Raw genomic sequence first — 21,329 nt, 5'->3', positions numbered from 1 at the left:
AAAAAATCGAACCTGATTCACTTCAAATTGTATTCTTATCTCGATCTTTGAAAAAATTAATTTGACTGAAAAAGACAAATAAAAATTAGACATTGAGATGCGCGATCTCTTCATCCCATTTCAAGCGAAAATTCGTAGTATACAATCTGTTAATATTACTTTTTTGTTTTGTTTTTAGATGCGAAAAACACTCTAAGACTTTGCGCATGCTCTATTTGGCTTTGATTTTACCAAAATATAGATGAGATGTACGATGAATTAGGAGGTATTAATTCTTTTACCAAACGAAATATAGAAAAGAAATACATAAATTTCAAATTAAAATAAAAGATTGCGATTCGAAAAGGAGATGAAAATCAACACCGATCAAAAATAGAAATACGAAAACTGCGCCTCATAAAGAACTGCTGGAAAGTGAGATTTTGCATATTGCATATTACCCCTCTGTGGAGTAAAAACGTCCAATAACGGTAGGTGCAGGTTTGTGAAACTAACAGTACCTCACAGAAGTTTGGGGGGGGGGGGAAGACATTTGAGAGAAAGGGATTTTTTTTAAAGAATAAACACGAGAGGTCAAAGTTATGAAGATTCCCATTTCTCCCTCCAGTTTCAAATAATTCTCACACCAAAAAAAAAAAAAAAAAAAAAAAAAAGAATACAAAAAAAATTATAAAAAATTAATATTGGAAATAATTCACAGAAAAAGTGCACATTCTCCTCCGAGAAGGAGAAATTACTTTATATTTTTAGTCCGTGAAATTTTGTAATCGATTTTTAACTAACTTCACGATAAATTAATCACTTTGTATGGTGCAATCAGTCTGTGATAAAAGCTTTTAACAGATTGCAAAATTTGTACCGAACAGGCAGACAAAAAAGCAAGTTAATATTACGGTGTCATCCTCTGGGTTATGCTTAAATTATTTCCAAGTCCTCAGCTCATCGGGAAGTTAGCTTAAAATTGATTCCCAAATTTGTCTCGAACAGACAGAGAAGAAAGCTAGTTAATATCACAGTGTCATTCCGCTCTGAGCTATGTTTAAATTATTTCCAAGTCCTCAGCTCATCGAGAAGTTGGCTTAAAATCGATTGCAAAATTTGCACTGAACAAACAAACAGACAGAGAAAGTTAACAAAGGCGTTTTATTTAAGATGCATCAGCTTTTCAAAAAAATCAATCAATTGAAAAAGACCTTTAATCATCAGATGCATGTGTTAAATATACAACCTCAAAATAACGCATTTTAATAATTCATTAAATCAGTTATTAGATTGTATAAAATAACTCATTTCGTGGAACCCGGCCTCTTTAAATTTATTTGTTGTACATGTATGCAAAGTTAGATCACTAATGAAGCATTTTTCACCCACTCCATTTACCATGTAACTTCTGGGCATTACTGCCTATAAATGCAACAGGTGACTCAGTTGAAATGAATCATATTTCATAAAAAAGTGGGCCAACTAATGCTACCAGAAATAAGTTTGGGAAGAGTCCCAAATAATCAATCACTGATAGCAATAATACAAAAGAGTCATACAAGAACCATCCAACACAGAGTTCAAGGTTTCCATGAAAGGCACACACTCATCGCTTCCGTTCCATTTCTTCAGTTACAGAAAAATAAAAGAATAGAAGAGTTTTCCTTTTCAATTTGCATTTCAACTTCCACGTAAGAATATAAATTATAACAGTTTTATCTAATGTATAAAAATATTATTTTTTATACATTACAGACGTAAATTGTCTCAATTGATATCCATAAAGAAATCCACTTAATGTATTCAAAACGAAACTTGTTCATTAGCAGTTTGATGATTTACACATTGGAATTTTTTGCATGTTAAAATTCTGTATCAATTTTTTTTCTCTCATTCTTATCTTTCTAACTGTCTAAAAATTATAAGGATAACTCACTCTTTTCAAACTGAGTACGTCATAAACTTACTAACTCTTATAATACAAACTCCAAATTTAATAGAAATCTACAAATTTGATGTAAATACCACATTCTAAATTTCATTCCTCAAGCTGAAACCATTTTTTTAATTATCACGTTTACAGATAATTATAATATTTATAGAATTCTGTATTATCACGTTTGTAGAGAATTATACTACTGGTCAAAAGAATTGCGAGAAATTTCACGTTTTTTCAAGAATAAGACCCCCAAAAGTAATTTTGTTTATTTAAAGTGATATTTTCTAGTATAAGTGTGGTGTAGAAGTGTCAAGCTATTGTGTCATCCATTGTGAAATAATCGTTTGCAATGATAGTGTCATCCCGGTAGTTTACTATCAAATCTCTCCGACTGCAAAGGATTTCATTTCGTTTGTTACGCTGTCAAAGTGCCTTCGCTGCGCATTGCTTTTCAATTTAAACAGTTCATTTCTTTTTAAAATATGTTAATTAACTCGTGAGAAGTTCCAAACTGTTATTTTAAGGTATCAAGAAAACACTTCAAATGTTAGGAATTGCTCATCGGTACGACTTCAGTCAGTCGACTATTTTCACGCCTCATAAAGGGATTCAAAACCGAAGGAACAGTAGATAAAAAGCCTAGAAGTGGTCGTACGAAGTTATCGTTTAAACGTACTGATGCTACATTGACACGATTATGCCACAAAAATAGATTTGAAAGTTCTGCTACAATTGCAAGAGAACGGAATCTGTCATTGCCAGTCGCAGAACAATTCGTAAGAGGCTCTGTGAAGCTGATTACAAGGCACAAGTATCTATAAAAAAATCCAGAACTGATAAAAGCAATGCGGAAAAAATTATTGGAGTAGGCCAAGGTGCACAAAAATTGGAGTATTTCGGAATGGAGACATATTATATTCAACGATGAAAGCCGCTTTTCTTTATATCTGCCAGGTCTGGTCCTTTTTGGCGTAAAACAAAGGAGAGCATGAGGCCAGAATGTTTGGTTCGTGCATCAAAACACCCAGAAAGCTTCATGGTGTGGTGGTGCTTGTCATATCAGTCAGCTGGAAGACTTCATTTTGCACAGGAAACCATGAATGGTGACAAGTATGTTGGTGTGCTGATGGATCAATTGCTTCGTAGTGCTCGTGACAAGTTCCCAAGGAAGAAATCGGTATTTCAGCAAGATATAGCACCCTACCATATATCGAAAAAGATAAGACAAATTTTGCAATAAATTTTAAGTTTCGATTCAGTTCAGTTCTGACCTCTATATCGAGACATTCAATATTTTAGATTAAGATTAGGTTTAGGTTACTTTAGGTTGCAAAACATGGTATTAATGTTCTCGCATTGCCAGGGAACTCGTCAGATTTTAAACCCCTTTGAGAATTTATGGAGTATATTGGGAAATAAAATAACTGAGAATCATCCCAGAACAAAACGAGAACTTTAGAAAACAATAATTAAAGTTTAGCACCATGAATCACTGAAAGAAGTGTTGAAAAACCTTGTGGATTCTATGCCTAACAGAGTGGCTGCTGTGATCAAAGCCAGAGGCGGCCCAACCAAATATTAAATGCTTTTCAGTTAACTTGAACTCTTTCTGATCAAAAGAACTTGAAATTTTTTCTTTACTTCGTTTTATTCCGGGGAACCAGAATGGATTCCGATGCAGATAACTTGTACATTTTGTTTGTGTTTTATTCTTTTTGAAATTAAATATATTTTTTATTCAGCAACTGAATTATATCTTGCTTTTAAACTAATTTAACACAGTGACTTCAAAATATATCACTTTAAATGAAAAAAATATTACTTTTTGTGAGGGCTTATTCTTGAAAAAACGTGAAATTTCTCAAACTTGCAATACTTTTGACCAGTAGTGTATCATGTTTACGGAAAATTTCTGCACATTTGATGCCTTTTCCCAACCGAATGAATTCAAAATTTGCCATAAAGGTGAAGTTGCACAGTCACATACCAAATATAATTTAAGTCATTTTGTTTTTGATTATTAAATGTCCGAATTAATGTCCATATTTTATTTATACATATATATAAACACAAACTGACAGATAGTCAGCTTCTTAAAGAATTTGTTTCTAAATTTAATGTGAATCTAAATTTTAAGTGCTTTATCTACATACCAAATTTTATCTACCTGGATCTTTACATTCTCTAGCTATCGTTGTAACTTGTATTTGGACAGCTGATCAAACAGACTTCCTCTAAATTGATTTCCTGCGATGTTGATAGGGATCCACAAATCTGGTGCAAAGTTCAATCCTAAATTTCATTCCTTTAACCCAAGGCGTTTTATCGTGTTCACTGATAAACAAATATATTTCCAAAAGTATGTTTTTCGGATTCCGTGATGTCTAAAACGTTGAGATCCATTAAAATCCCTAATTCGAATTTTTTCAAAGAATATGTTGTTTGGATTCCGTAATGTCTTAAACGCTAAAATCCGTTAAAATCCCGAATTCGAATTTTTTCAAAGAACATGTTTTTGGATTCCGTAATGTCTAATACGTTCGGTAAAAATCCCGAATTCGGATTTTTTCAAAGAATATGTTTTTGGGATTCCGTAATGTCTAAAATGTTCGGTTAAAATCCCAAATTCGAATTTTTTGAAAGAATATGTTTTTTTGGATTCCGTGATGTCTAAAACGTTAAGATCCGTTAAAATCCCGAATTCGGATTTTTTTCAAAGGATATGTTTTTTTGGATTCCGTAATGTCTAAAACGTTAAGATCCGTTAAAATCCCGAATTCGAACTTTTTCAAAGTATATGTTTTTTGGATTCCGTGATGTCTAAAATGTTCGTTTAAAATCCCGAATTCGAACTTTTTCAAAGTATATGTTTTTTGGATTCCGTGATGTCTAAAATGTTCGTTTAAAATCCCGAATTCGAACTTTTTCAAAGTATATGTTTTTTGGATTCCGTGATGTCTAAAATGTTCGTTTAAAATCCCGAATTCGAATTTTTTCAAAGAATATATTTTTTGGATTCCGCTATGTCTAAGACTTTGAGGTCCGTTAAAATCCTGAATTCGAATTTTTTCAAAGAATATTTTTTTTTTTGTATTCCGTGATGTCTAAAACGTTGAGATCCGTTAAAATCCCGAATTCGGATTTTTTTCAAAGAATATGTTTTTTTGGATTCCGTGATGTCTAAAACGTTGAGATCCGTTAAAATCCCGAATTCGAATTTTTTCAAAGAACATGTTTTTGGATTCCGTAATGTCTAATACGTTCGGTAAAAATCCCGAATTCGGATTTTTTCAAAGAATATGTTTTTGGGATTCCGTAATGTCTAAAATGTTCGGTTAAAATCCCAAATTCGAATTTTTTGAAAGAATATGTTTTTTTGGATTCCGTGATGTCTAAAACGTTAAGATCCGTTAAAATCCCGAATTCGGATTTTTTTCAAAGGATATGTTTTTTTGGATTCCGTAATGTCTAAAACGTTAAGATCCGTTAAAATCCCGAATTCGAACTTTTTCAAAGTATATGTTTTTTGGATTCCGTGATGTCTAAAATGTTCGTTTAAAATCCCGAATTCGAACTTTTTCAAAGTATATGTTTTTTGGATTCCGTGATGTCTAAAATGTTCGTTTAAAATCCCGAATTCGAACTTTTTCAAAGTATATGTTTTTTGGATTCCGTGATGTCTAAAATGTTCGTTTAAAATCCCGAATTCGAATTTTTTCAAAGAATATATTTTTTGGATTCCGCTATGTCTAAGACTTTGAGGTCCGTTAAAATCCTGAATTCGAATTTTTTCAAAGAATATTTTTTTTTTTGTATTCCGTGATGTCTAAAACGTTGAGATCCGTTAAAATCCCGAATTCGGATTTTTTTCAAAGAATATGTTTTTTTGGATTCCGTGATGTCTAAAACGTTGAGATCCGTTAAAATCCCGAATTCGAATTTTTTCAAAGAACATGTTTTTGGATTCCGTAATGTCTAATACGTTCGGTAAAAATCCCGAATTCGGATTTTTTCAAAGAATATGTTTTTGGGATTCCGTAATGTCTAAAATGTTCGGTTAAAATCCCAAATTCGAATTTTTTGAAAGAATATGTTTTTTTGGATTCCGTGATGTCTAAAACGTTAAGATCCGTTAAAATCCCGAATTCGGATTTTTTTCAAAGGATATGTTTTTTTGGATTCCGTAATGTCTAAAACGTTAAGATCCGTTAAAATCCCGAATTCGAACTTTTTCAAAGTATATGTTTTTTGGATTCCGTGATGTCTAAAATGTTCGTTTAAAATCCCGAATTCGAACTTTTTCAAAGTATATGTTTTTTGGATTCCGTGATGTCTAAAATGTTCGTTTAAAATCCCGAATTCGAACTTTTTCAAAGTATATGTTTTTTGGATTCCGTGATGTCTAAAATGTTCGTTTAAAATCCCGAATTCGAATTTTTTCAAAGAATATATTTTTTGGATTCCGCTATGTCTAAGACTTTGAGGTCCGTTAAAATCCTGAATTCGAATTTTTTCAAAGAATATTTTTTTTTTTGTATTCCGTGATGTCTAAAACGTTGAGATCCGTTAAAATCCCGAATTCGGATTTTTTTCAAAGAATATGTTTTTTTGGATTCCGTGATGTCTAAAACGTTGAGATCCATTAAAATCCCGAATTTGGATTTTTTTTTTTCCAAAAGTATGTTTTTCGGATTTCCTAATGTCTAAAACGTTGAAATCCGTTAAAATCTAGAATTCGAATGTTTTCAAAACATACGTGTTTTTTTTTTTAATTCCGTGATATCTATAATGTTGAAGTCTCAAAGTCGAATTTTTTCCAAAAATATATTTTTCAGATTCCGCGTTATCTAAAACGTTAAGGTACATTAAAATATCGAATTCTACTTTTTTTAACGATTGAAATATTCTCGCATTATATATATACGAAAACGTTTCTTTTAAAAAAATGCTCAGTATACTATAAAAACTTTTGCAGTCGTCTCAAAAATCTTGATTCTAAATAAAATGAAAAGTTACACACTAGTTTTTCTTTCTTAAAAAAATTGACCTCAGAATTACATTCCTTTTTTTGGCAGCATATGGCTGGTCAAATAATAATGTTTTAAAACCATTTCCAGAAGGTCACTGAACACAATCCTACACTGACGTGTAGGCGAACGTTTGAAAACACTCACACAAACACGTATTTAAAAAAAGCCGATTTAAATTTTCTTCTTCGTAGATGCTCACTTTGAGATTGTGCATCTCGTAACCATCATCCTTGAACGTGGACTCTTCTAGAAGGCATTGGTAATTTTCGCGCGTACTTTCCGTCAGATGTCTGGTTCCGACAGCTCGGAGTTTGTGGAGTTTTCCTCGTTTAGTTCTTTTTATCATTTATTCATTCGGTAATTTATACGATGTCGGTAATTTTATTCAATAAAACGGTAAGGTTAAACCACGCTTAAATGGAAGAAAAATAACGATATTCATGGCTGAACTCCTGAGGATAATAAACATCCGTACTTTCGAAATGTGATGATAACGTGCAATGAAATGTTTACTTTTCTTAACAATTGTGGCAAAACAGCACTTGTTAGCCATGTCGGTAATTCACGAATTTCACTGAGAGATATTAAAAGTGAAATGATTCTCAGAATAAGATAAAGATCATGCTTTATTTTCAACTGTAATTTAGGATGACATTTCCCAAATTAATTTGTAGACGATTTTTAATATGTCTAATGCCCACTTGTGCAAAATAAATGAAGAAAACAAATCTATTATTATAAAAATTATACTTTTAATTATCTTAAATTAAATATTTAATATTTTCTGTATCAGTCTCATCTTATTTAAGTTCACGTGATACGTGTCAAAAACACAGCTTCAACAAACATTTTGGCAACAAAAAGATGTGACGTCACAGAGTAACGTAATATAGCGTGCAGTTGGGTGTTAAAACGCGAGTTCCGAAATTGTACAAACTAAGTCTATGGCAAAGGATACCGACGTGCTCTGATTGGTTTGAGCCTTGGCATCTTTTTGGCAATGTTTTGTACTCACAATAGTGTAGTTTTCGCTTATTTGGCTCAAACCTTGTATCTTTCATTAGTTTTATGGAAGATACGAGTGAATATCAAAACGATCTAATTTTTATTAATATAATTGTTTTCTCTAAATATTAGTAGTAATACTACTAATACTAATTAATAGTAATAATAATAAATATTACTAATAATACTAGTAATACAAGTAACTAATGTTGTTTATGCACAGAAGTATAAAAACTAAATGGAAGTAATTACTCAACATATGATGCAGCAATTAAATAATTCTTATTCTTGTATTATTTTCATGTCTTTATTAGATAATTTATGCAGTCATTGAAACTTGTTGCTGAACGTTTGTTACTTTCCCATCAACTACATATGGGAGATGATTATTTAATACCCAAAACGTATAAATATGTAAGCTTTAACGGAATATGTGATTTCGTTCCTAATTTTTTTAGTTATATAAAAATAATATTAAGAAGAAACACACACAAAAAATATTTTTAATAAATTGTAATTTTAATATTTCCTGAATTTAGGTTTCAGGATTTGATCTTTTCTGCTGTATATGCGTTCCAGATTAATATTACATGTGAACCGTAAAAAATAGGAGGGGGGGATAGATTCACAAATTTTACTTATTTTTATAAAAATATATTGCGGTATGGCATCTTTTAGGCAAAACATTGCCAAAAAGATGCCAAGGCTTAAACCAATCAGAGCACGTCGGTATCCTTTGCCATAAACTTAGTCTGTACAATTTGCGAACTCGCGTTAAAACGCATACGCAGTTTCTGCAATGCCACTCAAATTAATTCCGTTGAAATACTTCCAAGTAGAGAAAACAATATACACGATTTAAGCATAAAATAGTTACCAATAATATATCAGATGCCAGCATTCCACAGAATGCCTAGGCATTTTTGGCTTATTATAAAAAAGAATAATTTTTATATGTTATATACTTTTCCTACACAATGTATATAATACCTGGGAATTCTATGGAATAGCAATTGCTATTCATTCAACGTACGAAAAAAGAAGTTTGTTTTGTTTTTTATTTCTGTTTTCGTTATTTTTTGTAAATAATATGTACATGTAATTCTTAATTTTTTTATATATATATTGACTTTGATTTTGATATCGATTTCGTTTTTTGTTATTTTATATAAATCAAATAAAATATTTTCAATATTCTATTTTTTTTTTTTTGACAAAAATTCGAAAACCAGCTAAAACCGGTTTTTTAAAAAGTCTGTTTTTGTATAAACCTTATTTAAATTTAATAAGAAATTAAAGAAAACGAAATAAAATAGGATCCAACATTTTACATCAAGAAGGTTTTGAATAGAACTTTGTTTTGAATAACTTTTAATTTTATTTCTTCTAAAAAATATTGATCGATTTATTTGTTATTTTATCAGTTTGTCATTTGGCAATGTTTAGAATGTCTAGGAAGTGTGCTTAGTGCAAATAATTTCACACTGAATCTAAAAATGTTTATACATTGAATAGAATATTGGATTTCACGTTTTGCTGCTGAAACGTTCATCATTTAATTTGAAAATCCGGAATTAAGTTTTACTAATGTAGTTTTATAAAGTCATTTGAACATGGTTATCTCTTAACAGAAATACTAATGATACAGAAGAAATATGATCAAAGTACAACACGGTATTCTTCATATAAAATTATACAAAATGCTTCTCATATAACATTTTGTAAAAATAAATTTAAGGTTATCATATATTACAGCGTAAAAATTGCTATAGCTTTTTTTTTATTTCACTTCGTAATATTATGGCAGAGTACACTTATTTTTTATGTATTTATTTCATTGCATCATATTTTCAGAAAATTTTTATATGCTGCATAGAAAAGAAAATCTTCACAGTCTATTTTTTAAAGATAATTTTTTTTATTTTATTAAAAGCGAAATAAAATTGCTATTAAAAGCGAAAAGAAATCAGTGCACAGTCTTATTTACTTTTATATGCTATTAAGTATCCAGATTTATAATATAAATAAAGAGAAAGTTTATTTATTAAAGCTTAAAATTATTCTTATAGAAAATAATTTCAATACTTATTTCAGATAACATCACACTCTCACAATTAATGATATACAGATAACAAACTCTTACCTCTAAAATCAGTTAAAAAAACTCGTTATCCTTGTCATCATTGACCGAATATAGGGATGATTGGGTCACGTGATCAAAATCGAGAAAGAAATGTCAACAAACAATCACGAAGAAACTGGCATTTTTTTTTTCTCTAACAAAACCTTGGTTCAACTCATTCGCACGTTCATTATTGTTTACGTCAGTTACGTATTACCATTAAAAAAAAAAAAAATCGTCGCCTGTTTTGAGTCTGGTGCGTGCAAGACACAGGACGCGAGTTTATCGCTATGAAAGTCGTGTACGCAGCGGACCAACTGTTACTTCCGGAGGCGAGGGTGACGCAAGAAAACCCCTTAATTAGCAGACTGTCACTTGTTTATTTATAACTCTTTTTCTTTTTAAGTTTTTTATTCACTGGAGTTCTTTTATTTTTTCTCTCCGTCTGCAGCGCGCAGTCAACGATCAAGGGAAAAGAAGAAAAAATAAATAAAAAAACAATTCGAGGAGCTGAGTTTTAAAGGAGAATATAAATGCTTTAACGATTTGAAACAAATGTATATCTAACGAAGTTTTAAAGAAATAACTATCTGATTGAAAATACCCATGTTTTTCCCAGAAATATTGACGGATTTTCTCAGAATATTGTTAAGTGCATTTATGCGAATTTTATTTTGTAATTTACAGAATATTTTGCAATAAAATCAGCTGGAATGGTCTCTCTGAAACCGTCTCGCACGCTACGTAAATGTAAATTTAGCGAAATCTTAAACTATCCTCCAGTTTAATTGAATACTATGTTTCTCAGAAACATTTATGAATTCGATTTTAAATAATATCGAGCACATTTATGGGAATTTTATTTTATAATCCACATTGCTTCTTAGAACATAATCAGCTGACTTTCTCGAAACTTGCTCGCGTGTTACCACATAAAGATAATATCCTTCTTCCACAAGTAATTTCTGAGATACATAGGCAAGGGCGAGAACGCAACGAATATTCAAATTTCTATATTAGAGACCCGCATATGAACCTTTTGTACTTCGTAATATGATACAGAAAATCAAGTTTGAATTCTCTGCGCCGTTTCGACGGCCATTTCAAATCAAAATTCGAAACAACCCTGAAATTTTAGTAACAAAATCACGTGCGAAATTTCAATTATTATCATGTGAGAACATGATGTTGTTTTTGTTAGGAGGTTTTGAAGCTGGAAATCGAGTGGGCAATGAATATTGAAGCTCAAAATCGAGTAGGCAATGAATAAAGCATAAATGGCCATTTTCATCATCATCTTTTAATCACATATATTTTTTTACCTGCTTTTACCAGTATTGCATTATTATTATGTATGCTTCTTTGAAAGAAGATGCGTTTTGAAAAGGTTGACCTGCTTTTGCCAGCATTGCTTTATTATTACGTATGCTTCTTTGACAGCAAATGCGTTTTTAAAAGGTGGACGTAAAACTATGACATCATAGCTATTATTTCATCCCAAAATCGGTTCGAGCTGTAAAACATTGTTTGCCAGGTGAAAGTATAAAAAAATTGTGTATATATATAGAGAGAGGGGGGGGATAGAGACCGATAGAGAAGTTTGGTGATTGTTTTAAACGGGTTTATATTGGTTAATGACTTAAATTGATTAAGACAAAAAAAAAGACTAAAAAAATAATAATGTTCTCGCATGATAACTTGAAATTTGCGATCGTAGATTTCATTTAAATTTTTCTCCAGTTATTTAAATTGTTATATTTTCGAATAATTCCGTTCGCATGCATAAGACTTAATCCTCGGACAGATTTGATTAAAAATTTTATAAAGATCGACTCATCAGGCACTAAAATTGTGAATTTCATTTATCTATGTCATTGCTTTAGATTTAGTTGTCGCGTTAACGTACATGTGGCGTGCGAAGTACAGACTGATAGGCGGATGCCGATTTGAGATGGCGGTTAACGGAGTATTTGAACTCGATGGTTCTTCACCTCCTATCAAGGCTGGGAAGAATAACATAACAATTGCATTTATAGGGTTGAATAAAATAACGATAGACTGTTAAACCCTTGTCACATTAGTACAAATTGTGATATAGATTTACACTTTAGATGTTAAATCTGTGTATAAAATTTGATTAATCTAACTCTTCATTTTTTATATTAAATATCGATCTCATCTGTATTTGGAAATTCAGACAGATAAACTTGAGAACCATTTGAAATCTGACCAAAATCTACAAATTTCTTCTTAAGAACATCCATCTAGTTTAAAGTATTTTTTGAACTATCGTGTTCACAGACAGACAGACATAATTCCAAAAATAAGTTTTTCGAACTCGAGAAGACTTCAAAAGTGTCAATTCATTTAAACTTGGAAATTGCACTTTTATTTTTTGCAAGGCTTCCCTTTTATATATTGTCCCAAAAGTTTCTTTCTCATTGCTCTATGAATGGCCTTATCTGGCTTTGCTTGTGCAAACATGCAGGCTTATCTATTAGCCGTCTATGTCATCGGTTTCAGTCGTACCAAAGATCTATTGCATCCGAAGCCAGGACTACATCCCAAAGAAGTTCTTTTGTCCATTTGGTGGGATTGGAAAGGCGTCATTTTCTACGAGCTCCTTCCTCAAGGTGAAACAATAAATTGTAGGAAATACTGTCATCAACTGAATCACTTGAAAGCTGCTATAGCTAAAATATATATATATATATATATATATATATATATATATATATATATATATATATATATATATATATATATATATATATATATATATATATATATATATATATATATATATATATATATATATATATATATATATATATATGGCTAGAATTAATGAACAGACGAGGTGTTGTTTTTCATCATGGCTACGTGGGACCACATATTGCATTAATCGTAAGAGAGAAGCTTTTACAGTTTGATTGGGATGTTTTACGGCATCCTGCATACTCTTTAGACCTCGCTCCATCTGATTTTTACTTCATTCTGTCTTTAAAAAATTCTCTTCGCGATAAGCGCTTTAAATCCATCAGCGAAATAAAAGCGCATCTCGAGGATTATTTCTTGTCCAAAACACAACAATTTTGGAAAGAAAGCATAAAGAGGCTTCCTAGAGCAAAATAGGTAATAGAGCAAAAGAATTTTTATATAACAAAATAAATAAAATCTTAAATTGTAAATATTGTGTATTCATTTCATATTAGAAATGGGAAAGAAACTTATGGAACACCCAAATGCTTCGTATAGGGAAAGGTACAAAGGTTTGATGCTACGCTTGTATAAATGCATAATGCTTTACAGTATAGAAATAATATTTCCGGATAATAAGCTTGTACTGTCTTTCACCAAACATGTGTCGTTAAACTCGCGTGCTGCCACTAAATTCCACAAACTTCTAGATTTCTAAATCTTCATATTTACGGTTTCTTGCAATAACTGCAACATAATTATTATTAATTTTTATCGTAATCAATCGTTCACAAATATTTTTCATTTCCTCCAGAATCACGACATGAAAAATCCAGAATCAACCGGATTTCTTATTATCAGGTGTTATTTTCCGATGTTTACAAACAGATAAGGTAATGTGTATTTTAACGCGCCAATGTCTAATGATAGTATGTTTAACATTCAACATTTGATTAAACGATTCGCGATTAACATGTGTACAGATACGATTACAGGCACCGTACGCGTGTTCGAATTCTGGTTGGTTCCATCGAGTTTTGGGAGGGTAGATGCCATCTTAAAACAAGTTTATCCAATTAAACTTCAAGTGGAATGATACAATAGATAACCTAATTAATTAACTAGTGTTCATATTTCTTCATTCGCGAAAACACTAAAAATGGAACTATATTGTTGTTTTGAAAAAAAATATTTCAGATAAAGAAAAAAGAAATTTTGTTTAGAAAAGAAAATGAATGTCCGTTCGCATAAGTTGAATTTCCGGGGAGCGATTTTTCCCCAAATGATATCTTCACTTTTTTTTATTGAACCCCTAAAAGCCTTGGGTTATTATTTTCTGTAATTATCCAAGATAGCGAATTTTTTGGGATGTTGGCACGATTTTATTTCGCGAGAAATCGGACATTGATCTTAAGTCTTATCAAGAAATCCTTCATATTACGAACAAGTAATATATAAAACAAAATTTTTTTAAGTCAATCCCTAATTAGGTCAACAAATTTTTTTTAATTACTTTTTATTAAATAATACAATGATATGGCGACTCATTTGGCGACTTTGGCTACCAAATAGAAATGACTGGACAAATTTAATTAATTAATCAATATATTAAAAAAAACTGTATTAACATCAAGTGCCATCCACTAAAAGTTTAAAAAATTGTGTTTGAACTTGAGTGTATGAATAAAAAGTATTTTATTAACGATTGAAAATTTTAACAAGATATATATAGGGTGTTCATTAATTATTGTCGGGGTTTCCGTACCTCATAACTTTCGAATAAAAATTATTACGCAAAAACCGATTACGCATTTGTAAATTACAACTCAAAGAATTTTATTAATGATATTAAAATGTAAAGCTTGCAATATTTGCACTTTGTAGGCATTCAGTTGAAGGCGGTTATGGAGAACGTTCCATATCGTTGTATGTGCTCGGTCTTCCCGCTCCCTTTCGGTGTAGAACGCTACCAGTTTCCTGAAATTGTGCTGACCAGCGTCTGATAGAATTATCCGAAGGAGGATCTTTCTTGTACGTGGTCCTGAAGCGACGTTGAGTAGTTATGACTGATTTAGTTTCGAAAAACCACAATACACACATTGCTTTTTCTTGCACGGTCGCCATTTTTATTTATGACGTTATAATTACCCAGACTGCAAATGCGCTAAGATCGCATTGTTGCCACGTAATATTCTTTGAGTTGTAATTTTCGACTACGTAATCGGTTTTTGTGTAATATTTTTTATTTGAAAGTTATGAGGTACGGAAACCCCGAAAATAATTAATGAACACCCTATATATATAGAGAGAGAGTGTGTGTGAGCTAATAGTAGGAATTGAAAAAAAGGAAAGTTCGTACTTACGAAATAAGGCCAATTTGAAATCCTGCTCTCTCATTTAAAGCCCAAAATAAATTTTTAACAAAATTTGAAACAAATAATGAGCAAAGTATTTCAAAACGCAAGGATGAAGAAGCTGTTGATAAAAGGAAAGAACAGACCGGCGAAAAGGTTTCACTCAGCCTAAGATCTGCTTTGAGTTTAGAGAAAAACCACCTGCCAGATCAAAAAGCGTACATGATCAACTCACGAAACACAAAACGAAAAATAAAATAGTGCAAGTCGTCACCAATCATAAAATGGGAAATAAAATAACTATAAATTTGAAATCTAATACTTCATCTTAAGTCGCACTACAGCTATCAAAATCATCTGCAAAGATTGCTCGTATTTTCGCCGTATTTTCATGGAACAATTTTATTTATATGAGTATAAAAACGTGATATTGAAATAATTCTTCCATGTACGTTCACATAATCTAATCTAATACTTCATATCTTTATAAAGTATCCATATTTCTGTCAAGTAATTACGCATCCATATTTAACAGAATCGATTTGCTTTTATTCTTTTTTTAATAAATATTACCAAACAATAATTATAAGAAGTCAAAAGAAAAACTTTTAAAGTGTGTTTTTATTAGTATACTAGATAATAGAAAATAAAATTTCCTAAAAAATTTGGAGCTCAAAACAAAAATCGCAAAAATGGGAGGGGGGATACTGCTTTAAAACATTTTATGAAAAATCATACGAAATAAGAGAGTTCTAAATACGTTTATAATAAATCTAATACATATTTAATATTTAATTAATGTCTTAATTTTTATCTTAATTTAATCCATATTAACTTCATTCTAAAATGTTCTCTTATTTCCGGATCCAATTCCACCTATATTATTTTATTATATAATAGAAGATCTGTAAAAGTACTTAAATCGGTGGTTCTCAAGCTCCGAGTGAAGGATAAAAATCTGTCAAGCTAAACAAATTCTTTTAAAAAGATACCTATAATTCCCTTTTCAAAATCGGCACATGTAAAGAAATCCCTAGCAAAATCTCATAGTCTAAAAAAACCGGTAAAAATATTTCGGTCTGTTGCTCGTGTATCACTTGTGAACGAATGTTAGTTTTCATCATCGCTTCTTGATTGTACATAAATTATGCCGCCCGGGATGGAATAAAGAATAAAGCGAAGTGTTTAAAAAATTCAAAGTGTCTTCGCTCTTCGGCCACACAACTGCATATGTGTGTGTGTGTGTGTGTGTGTGTGTGTGTGTGTGTGTGTGTGTGTGTGTGTGTGTGTGTGTGTGTGTGTGTGTGTGTGTGTGTGTGTGTGTGTGTGTGTGTGTGTGTGTTGACATACGTGGCTCAGAAATAATAATTATTTATTAATTATCGAATGGCAACAGTCAAATGCAAACAAATCACTACACGAATGTTTCTTGCTGCTTCATTGAACTACAGTTTTTCTTTGTAATTCGTTCCGCTAGTTAATGAAGATGTAATATATTATTGAAAATGCTCGGGAGGAGCCTCGCTGTGTCATCAAAAATTCCATTTAATCAAAGGAAAGAAGGTATAAAAGGAATCAAGTGTCAGGCGTCAATCGAAGGCTAATATAGGCTTAACTACCACTACAAAGGGACTTGCTTACCAAAATAATTATCTCACAAAAAATGTTTTTGCATTATCTTGAAACTTAAAATATTACTCTTTTAATGATATCAACTTCATATCTCTATTGCTTTTTTCTTTGTTTTTAACAATTTTTTTTTAATTTAATTTAATACGTAACAATGCTTTTAATTTTGCGTGAAATAAAAATTTATCCTTCCCAGCTTTCAATTGCGTGCTTTTGCCTAATGTCATATTAAGGTGTGTGTTTTTTAAATTGCTTAAATTTTTTAAAAAAATTCTAAATTGCTTAAATGGGATTAAGAAATAAGATATTTTAGAATGAAGTTGATATGAGCTAAATTAAGACAAAACTTTGGAAATTAATTAAGATTGAAATTAGATTTTTAAAAAACATTACATATATAAATATGACCAAGTAGGTTAATTTAAGGTAAATTTAAAAGTTAATTTTTCTATTCTGTTTGTGTGTATAGATTTTAGTACAAAGGCCGAAGAAAACTGTAAACATTGTACTGAAAGACAACAGTGTGATCTTTCTCATATTCATCTAATCCACGAGAGCATTATTTCATCATTTTTAAAGTATGAATTGCGTGATTCTGTGTGATGCCTGATCACATTTTCCACGGCTCAAAGGTCGCCCATCTTTTCCACGCTATTTCCACCGAAAAGCAAAGAAGCGAACTTTGCACTCATCGGATTATTTTTATCTTTCGAAGCAAGTGCTGTTCATTTTTTCTACTAAGAAACATTGCTGTTTTCAATATTTTACATAAGCCCGAAATGAATATGTGCTCGGAGTTCGTGATTTAAATAGATTTTTCTCCGCCATTCAATGATGAAAAAGCCTCCTGAATTCGCATTATAGGGTTAAGATACCATTCGAAATATTCCAGAAATGAATCAAGAACAATTTCTTTGTCTTCATTCTAATACACATTTTCTCGAACAAACCCCCTTCGTATACGAACATACAAATGTATTGCATTCGTATACGAACATACAAATGTATTGCATTCGTATACGAACATACAAATGTATTGCATTCGTATACGAACATACAAATGTATTGCATTCGTATACGAACATACAAATGTATTGCATTCGTATACGAACATACAAATGTATTGCATTCGTATACGTATTCCAAAATATACGAACAGGATGTATTGCATTCGTATACGTATTCCAAAATATACGAACAGGATGTATTGCATTCGTATACGTATTCCAAAATATACGAACAGGATGTATTGCATTCGTATACGTATTCCAAAATATACGAACAGGATGTATTGCATTCGTATACGTATTCCAAAATATACGAACAGGATGTATTGCATTCGTATACGTATTCCAAAATATACGAACAGGATGTATTGCATTCGTATACGTATTCCAAAATATACGAACAGGATGTATTGCATTCGTATACGTATTCCAAAATATACGAACAGGATGTATTGCATTCGTATACGTATTCCAAAATATACGAACAGGATGTATTGCATTCGTATACGTATTCCAAAATATACGAACAGGATGTATTGCAATCGTAAAAGAATTTGAATACGAGATTTTGACGTATCTTCTTATTTCAAACCTTCTTGAGTTAGAAAAACGCATTTTGGAATAATGTCTGTCTATCTGTCTGAGGACGCGGTCTCTCAAAAAGATGTAACCTAGACGAATGAAATTTGGTGTATAGATTAACACAATATTTATAAATTCCTATTAAATTTTGTACGAAATCCAATCACTGGAAGTCCGACTGTTTTCGAGTGCAAGTGAACACGATGATTACGAAACGTAAAAGACTAGATAGATAAAATTTGGACATATACAGTTTTAATAGCTAAAATATAGATTCTTGTCAAATAAGTCAAGGGATTGATCGTCTATACTTTCACATTCATGTAAACACAATGACTAAAATAGGTGAAATTTCGTATGTGATCTTTAAACTTCAATGAATGCTTTCTGTCAAATTTTGGCTTTCAATCGGTGTGAAAAATGCGGCCAAAATAAATATTTGATTTCCTGATACTTGTGTATTAATCGCATGTCAGCGATTATACACCAAAAGAAATCGTTTAAGATCGCATTGCTAGATGTACGCCAAAGATCGATATTTCGTTCCTTTTGTCCGCCAATACCATAAAACTAATATACAAGTGCAAGTTTTCTTTCTAAACTATAAGGTACAAAAATCTCCAGTGTGGCACTCTGAAAATAAAAATTCGGACACTTGTGGCAGCCTTGCCGGAAGTCCATAATTTTATACTGTGAAAAAATCAAATTATTAAATTATTAATTATTAAAAAATTAAATTATTAATTATTAAAAAATTAAATTATTAATTATTAAAAAAATTAAATTATTAATTATTAAAAAATTAAATTATTAAATTATTAATTATTAAAAAATTAAATTATTAATTATTAAAAAATTAAATTATTAAATTATTAATTATTAAAAAATAAATTAATTAAAACTTTTTAACTTTTTTTATAAGAGAGTATGCGAGAAAGTTTCAGGGAGACTGTTCACTCTGTATTTTCTTTTGTATCTCACCGTACGATGAATTTAATTTGTTACTAGACAACTCACATGTGAAACTGCTGGCTGCATATTTTATAGCATTAAAAATCATTTAAAACCAGTTAATGCTTATAGATTCTGTGCAAGTCTTTTTAATAGAAACAAAAAGACAGCTCCATTGAATAAATAAAGTATAAAACATTAATGAAATTAATTCTGTAAATGTTTACGTTATAATACTGAAACATTTTTAAGCAGCATTTTTAACTTTATATTTAAATATCAGTGAATATGCAAAAGAAATACCGAATAAAAGACCATTTAGTATTCCTTCATAGCTTGGTTATGAAAATATTAAAAAAAAAATTTATCCGATTGGATTACCAGCCATCGGATTGGTTTATCCAGAAACGTGACTTAAAGGCTATCACCAGCACACAGTTTATAAAAGTGAATGGAAAAATATCCAAAACACGTGACTGAAATCCGCCAACCAAACTAAGAAACTTCTAGATAGTCCTAGACTGTTCACTCTACAACAGGTAATGTAAATTGTAAAATTATTTTGCAGATTCATACATTACAAACAAAGCAACTTTACCATTTTCAAAGAATTTTTCATAAAGAATTATTTTTGGAATATTGTACAGTAATTTCCATTTCGATATGATTAAATTGATGTATTATTTTCTTTCAATATGTTTTAGTATTAGAGCAGAATGGGGTTTAATCTGAGTGACTCAAAGAACAAGATTTTCTCCTCCATACGCTGTGTTCTTATTTAATCTTATTAAAAATACTTATAATGTTCATTCTCAGGTTCGAAAACTCTCCGCGTCTTTGTGCATGCTTCAGGAAGCGTTTATTTCGTCAAAAAAGGGGTGAGAGAAAAAGATGAAAGGGGATGTTTACATTTGGCAATAGTGTGAAGTCAGAATATTGGCGAAATTCGGAAGCGCAATAGCTGCTCATCTTTCTGCGTATCTCTCCTTGGCGAAGTACAATCGACGAAAAGTATTAGTCTTGTGATCTGAAACGAGCAGTCGATCGAATGCACGTCTAAAGAATACTTTTTACAATGATCTAGTTTTCTTGACTCTCATTCATTCGAGATATGATGATCATTTTCAAATGATTTCTTAAAACCTCCCTTCTCTTACCGTATTAAGGGCGCTCATTTTTAAGTGCTTTTATTGAACTTATTTATTAATGATAAAAAAATTTTAATCTATTTTTAATTCAATCTCTGGAATACTGGAATTTGAAATTTTGTATACTTACAATACATTATTAATAATATTTTTATAATATAATTATTACTTGCTTAATCATAAATTAATTTTTGATTCGCATCAAGGATGATACCTTATAGTGAGTTTATGAACAAAAAATACACATAGTGGAAATAGTATCCCCGAAACTTTCTCGCATTACTCTCTAGTAAAAGTTTTAAAAAGTAGCCCACGAAAAATGATTGATCATAACTTTGCTCCTTATTGAAATGGCAATTCAGTGTATATCTTCTGAAAAATACCATCCACTGGTAATCCAAATTATATCAGGACATGGTAGATTTAACGCATACTTTCAAAGATTTGAAAAAATGCAGGAAAATAAATGCATTTGTGGAGGAATCTGTACTGTTTACCATTATTTAAACGAATGTATAGAAGTTTCATAACTAAGAAAGAATCTAAAAGTTGAAAATAATGACTAAGGTGCTGGAAAATCTTAAATTACTGAAATACATAATGTTGAAAATTCGGCAAAAATTCAAAGTTTAAAATTGTTTGCCTTTCTTCTGTTGTGGGACGCACATTTGGAGGAATGCAGGGAATTTTTAGAAGATTTTCTCAAAGTGTTGACCTGCTGCTCGTAAAACAGCATGGCAAATACAGGGGAAAGATAGGGGGAAGGTCAGAGATTGACCACCTGTGGTTGAGGGCCAACTGCTTCGAAGAGGATACCATTTCGGAGAATTCGTCAGTAATATGGATGGATTATGTTAAAGACAGCAGTCAGCCACAACAA

General features: G+C 31.0%; 1 protein-coding gene across 4 annotated transcripts in view; it reads right to left on the bottom strand.

The window, feature by feature from the left end:
• Positions 1-15,295, bottom strand: part of LOC129975111 (retinaldehyde-binding protein 1-like) — a 248,683-nt gene extending 233,388 nt beyond the window's left edge. For 2 of the 4 annotated variants that reach the window (XM_056088049.1, XM_056088046.1), the window contains exon 1: positions 15,142-15,295. The gene's annotated coding sequence lies outside the window, so the exon portion shown is untranslated. Of the gene's footprint in view, positions 1-10,099; positions 10,274-15,141 lie in introns of those variants that run through there. The other 2 variants (XM_056088051.1, XM_056088047.1) reach the window with 2 other exon arrangements.
• Positions 15,296-21,329: the final 6,034 nt, after the last annotated feature.

The sequence above is a fragment of the Argiope bruennichi genome, chromosome 7, assembly GCF_947563725.1.
Source record: "Argiope bruennichi chromosome 7, qqArgBrue1.1, whole genome shotgun sequence".
Lineage (NCBI taxonomy): Eukaryota > Metazoa > Arthropoda > Arachnida > Araneae > Araneidae > Argiope > Argiope bruennichi.
This window is presented reverse-complemented; position numbering and strand designations above follow the sequence as displayed.